Source organism: Ursus americanus, unplaced genomic scaffold, assembly GCF_024610735.1.
Source record: "Ursus americanus isolate L20-20 unplaced genomic scaffold, mUrsAme1.1.p SCAF_115, whole genome shotgun sequence".
In the NCBI taxonomy this organism is placed as follows: domain Eukaryota; kingdom Metazoa; phylum Chordata; class Mammalia; order Carnivora; family Ursidae; genus Ursus; species Ursus americanus.
Genome location: NW_028273697.1, coordinates 453,972 through 459,367, shown reverse-complemented (window position 1 = coordinate 459,367; position 5,396 = coordinate 453,972).

Below are 5,396 nucleotides of genomic sequence, written 5' to 3'. Positions count from 1 at the left end.
TCCGGGCTGTGTTCGTTGGGGTTGAACTCCTGCTAGCAAAACCGCCGGGTTGAGGGAAGGGTTCATACTGTGCCTGGGCCCTGTGGTCTCTTCCAGGTCAGTGTATGGCATTTCCTTCCCCTTGCCACAGGCACCTGGGAGCATGTCTGCACGTGGAGAAAGACTTTCCCGTGGGAAGCCGGGTTTTGTCAAACGGGTCCCAGTGCTCTGCTCCTCTCTTTTCACTCCTGCTGCCAGAAGCCCAGGGAGGATGGGAGGGCTTAGAACATGGCTGGGCACTGTGGATTCTTCCAGAGAAGTGGAGGGCATTTGCTTTACATTGCCACAACCACTTGGGATAGGGTCTGCACCTCAGGAAAACTGTCTCCGTGGGAAGCCGGCTTTTTGCAAAGGGGTCTCAGGGCCGTGTGCCTCGGCTGTCCCTCCGGCTCCCCAAAGCACAGGGACGAGGTGAGGGGCTTAGACCATGCCTGGGCAATGTTGTTTCTTACACCTGGGTGTGTGGCATTTTGTTGAGCTGGCTACCCCCACTTGGGATAGGTGTTCCACAGCAAGCACCTATTTTTCTTCGGAAGCCGTTTTTGCCCCAGGGGTCTCCGGGTTGTGTTCGTTGGGGTTGAACTCCTGCTAGCAAAACCGCCGGGTTGAGGGAAGGGTTCAGACTGTGCCTGGGCCCTGTGGTCTCTTCCAGGTCAGTGTATGGCATTTCCTTCCCCTTGCCCCAGGCACCTGGGAGCATGTCTGCACGTGGAGAAAGACTTTCCCGTGGGAAGCCGGGTTTTGTCAAACGGGTCCCAGTGCTCTGCTCCTCTCTTTTCACTCCTGCTGCCAGAAGCCCAGGGAGGATGGGAGGGCTTAGAACATGCCTGGGCACTGTGGTTTCCTCCAGAGAAGTGGAGGGCATTTGCTTTACCTTGCCACAACCACTTGGGATAGGGTCTGCACCTCAGGAAAACTGTCGCTGTAGGAAGCCGGCTTTTTGCAAAGGGGTCTCAGGGCCGTGTGCCTCGGCTGTCCCTCCGGCTCCCCAAAGCACAGGGACGAGGTGAGGGGCTTAGACCATGCCTGGGCAATGTTGTTTCTTACACCTGGGTGTGTGGCATTTTGTTGAGCTGGCTTCCCCCACTTGGGATAGGTGTTCCACAGCAAGCACCTATTGATCGTCGGAAGCCGTTTTTGCCCCAGGGGTCTCCGGGCTGTGTTCGTTGGGGTTGAACTCCTGCTAGCAAAACCGCCGGGTTGAGGGAAGGGTTCAGACTGTGCCTGGGCCCTGTGGTCTCTTCCAGGTCAGTGTATGGCATTTCCTTCCCCTTGCACCAGGCACCTGGGAGCATGTCTGCACGTGGAGAAAGACTTTCCCGTGGGAAGCCGGGTTTTGTCAAACGGGTCCCAGTGCTCTCCTCCTCTCTTTTCACTCTTGCTGCCAGAAGCCCAGGGAGGATGGGAGGGCTTAGAACATGGCTGGGCACTGTGGTTTCTTCCAGAGAAGTGGAGGGCATTTGCTTTAGCTTGCCACAACCACTTGGGATAGGGTCTGCACCTCAGGAAAACTGTCTCCGTGGGAAGCCGGCTTTTTGCAAAGGGGTCTCAGGGCCGTGTGCCTCGGCTGTCCCTCCGGCTCCCCAAAGCACAGGGACGAGGTGAAGGCTTAGACCATGCCTGGGCAATGTTGTTTCTTACACATGGGTGTGTGGCATTTTGTTGAGCTGGCTACCCCCACTTGGGATAGGTGTTCCACAGGAAGCACCTATTTTTCTTCGGAAGCCGTTTTTGCCCCAGGGGTCTCCGGGCTGTGTTCGTTGGGGTTGAACTCCTGCTAGCAAAACCGCCGGGTTGAGGGAAGGGTTCATACTGTGCCTGGGCCCTGTGGTCTCTTCCAGGTCAGTGTATGGCATTTCCTTCCCCTTGCCACAGGCACCTGGGAGCATGTCTGCACGTGGAGAAAGACTTTCCCGTGGGAAGCCGGGTTTTGTCAAACGGGTCCCAGTGCTCTGCTCCTCTCTTTTCACTCCTGCTGCCAGAAGCCCAGGGAGGATGGGAGGGCTTAGAACATGGCTGGGCACTGTGGTTTCTTCCAGAGAAGTGGAGGGCATTTGCTTTACCTTGCCACAACCACTTGGGATAGGGTCTGCCCCTCAGGAAAACTGTCTCCGTGGGAAGCCGGCTTTTTGCAAAGGGGTCTCAGGGCCGTGTGCCTCGGCTGTCCGTCCGGCTCCCCAAAGCACAGGGACGAGGTGAAGGGCTTAGACCATGCCTGGGCAATGTTGTTTCTTACACATGGGTGTGTGGCATTTTGTTGAGCTGGCTACCCCCACTTGGGATAGGTGTTCCACAGCAAGCACCTATTGTTCGTCGGAAGCCGTTTTTGCCCCAGGGGTCTCCGGGCTGTGTTCGTTGGGGTTGAACTCCTGCTAGCAAAACCGCCGGGTTGAGGGAAGGGTTCAGACTGTGCCTGGGCCCTGTGGTCTCTTCCAGGTCAGTGTATGGCATTTCCTTCCCCTTGCCCCAGGCACCTGGGAGCATGTCTGCACGTGGAGAAAGACTTTCCCGTGGGAAGCCGGGTTTTGTCAAACGGGTCCCAGTGCTCTGCTCCTCTCTTTTCACTCTTGCTGCCAGAAGCCCAGGGAGGATGGGAGGGCTTAGAACATGGCTGGGCACTGTGGTTTCTTCCAGAGAAGTGGAGGGCATTTGCTTTAGCTTGCCACAACCACTTGGGATAGGGTCTGCACCTCAGGAAAACTGTCTCCGTGGGAAGCCGGCTTTTTGCAAAGGGGTCTCAGGGCCGTGTGCCTCGGCTGTCCCTCCGGCTCCCCAAAGCACAGGGACGAGGTGAGGGGCTTAGACCATGCCTGGGCAATGTTGTTTCTTACACCTGGGTGTGTGGCATTTTGTTGAGCTGGCTACCCCCACTTGGGATAGGTGTTCCACAGCAAGCACCTATTGTTCGTCGGAAGCCGTTTTTGCCCCAGGGGTCTCCGGGCTGTGTTCGTTGGGGTTGAACTCCTGCTAGCAAAACCGCCGGGTTGAGGGAAGGGTTCAGACTGTGCCTGGGCCCTGTGGTCTCTTCCAGGTCAGTGTATGGCATTTCCTTCCCCTTGCCCCAGGCACCTGGGAGCATGTCTGCGCGTGGAGAAAGACTTTCCTGTGGGAAGCCGGGTTTTGTCAACCGGGTCCCAGTGCTCTGCTCCTCTCTTTTCACTCCTGCTGCCAGAAGCCCAGGGAGGATGGGAGGGCTTAGAACATGGCTGGGCACTGTGGTTTCTTCCAGAGAAGTGGAGGGCATTTGCTTTAGCTTGCCACAACCACTTGGGATAGGGTCTGCACCTCAGGAAAACTGTCTCCGTGGAAAGCCGGCTTTTTGCAAAGGGGTCTCAGGGCCGTGTGCCTCGGCTGTCCCTCCGGCTCCCCAAAGCACAGGGACGAGGTGAGGGGCTTAGACCATGCCTGGGCAATGTTGTTTCTTACACCTGGGTGTGTGGCATTTTGTTGAGCTGGCTACCCCCACTTGGGATAGGTGTTCCACAGCAAGCACCTATTGTTCGTCGGAAGCCGTTTTTGCCCCAGGGGTCTCCGGGCTGTGTTCGTTGGGGTTGAACTCCTGCTAGCAAAACCGCCGGGTTGAGGGAAGGGTTCAGACTGTGCCTGGGCCCTGTGGTCTCTTCCAGGTCAGTGTATGGCATTTCCTTCCCCTTGCCCCAGGCACCTGGGAGCATGTCTGCACGTGGAGAAAGACTTTCCCGTGGGAAGCCGGGTTTTGTCAAACGGGTCCCAGTGCTCTGCTCCTCTCTTTTCACTCTTGCTGCCAGAAGCCCAGGGAGGATGGGAGGGCTTAGAACATGGCTGGGCACTGTGGTTTCTTCCAGAGAAGTGGAGGGCATTTGCTTTAGCTTGCCACAACCACTTGGGATAGGGTCTGCACCTCAGGAAAACTGTCTCCGTGGGAAGCCGGCTTTTTGCAAAGGGGTCTCAGGGCCGTGGGCCTCGGCTGTCCCTCCGGCTCCCCAAAGCACAGGGACGAGGTGAGGGGCTTAGACCATGCCTGGGCAATGTTGTTTCTTACACCTGGGTGTGTGGCATTTTGTTGAGCTGGCTACCCCCACTTGGGATAGGTGTTCCACAGCAAGCACCTATTGTTCGTCGGAAGCCGTTTTTGCCCCAGGGGTCTCCGGGCTGTGTTCGTTGGGGTTGAACTCCTGCTAGCAAAACCGCCGGGTTGAGGGAAGTGTTCAGACTGTGCCTGGGCCCTGTGGTCTCTTCCAGGTCAGTGTATGGCATTTCCTTCCCCTTGCCCCAGGCACCTGGGAGCATGTCTGCACGTGGAGAAAGACTTTCCCGTGGGAAGCCGGGTTTTGTCAAACGGGTCCCAGTGCTCTGCTCCTCTCTTTTCACTCTTGCTGCCAGAAGCCCAGGGAGGATGGGAGGGCTTAGAACATGGCTGGGCACTGTGGTTTCTTCCAGAGAAGTGGAGGGCATTTGCTTTAGCTTGCCACAACCACTTGGGATAGGGTCTGCACCTCAGGAAAACTGTCTCCGTGGGAAGCCGGCTTTTTGCAAAGGGGTCTCAGGGCCGTGTGCCTCGGCTGTCCCTCCGGCTCCCCAAAGCACAGGGACGAGGTGAGGGGCTTAGACCATGCCTGGGCAATGTTGTTTCTTACACCTGGGTGTGTGGCATTTTGTTGAGCTGGCTACCCCCACTTGGGATAGGTGTTCCACAGCAAGCACCTATTGATCGTCGGAAGCCGTTTTTGCCCCAGGGGTCTCCGGGCTGTGTTCGTTTGGGTTGAACTCCTGCTAGCAAAACCGCCGGGTTGAGGGAAGGGTTCAGACTGTGCCTGGGCCCTGTGGTCTCTTCCAGGTCAGTGTATGGCATTTCCTTCCCCTTGCCCCAGGCACCTGGGAGCATGTCTGCACGTGGAGAAAGACTTTCCCGTGGGAAGCCGGGTTTTGTCAAACGGGTCCCAGTGCTCTGCTCCTCTCTTTTCACTCCTGCTGCCAGAAGCCCAGGGAGGATGGGAGGGCTTAGAACATGGCTGGGCACTGTGGTTTCTTCCAGAGAAGTGGAGGGCATTTGCTTTAGCTTGCCACAACCACTTGGGATAGGGTCTGCACCTCAGGAAAACTGTCTCCGTGGGAAGCCAGCTTTTTGCAAAGGGGTCTCAGGGCCGTGTGCCTCGGCTGTCCCTCCGGCTCCCCAAAGCACAGGGACGAGGTGAGGGGCTTAGACCATGCCTGGGCAATGTTGTTTCTTACACCTGGGTGTGTGGCATTTTGTTGAGCTGGCTACCCCCACGTGGGATAGGTGTTCCACAGCAAGCACCTATTGTTCGTCGGAAGCCGTTTTTGCCCCAGGGGTCTCCGGGCAGTGTTCGTTGGGGTTGAACTACTGCTAGCAAAAC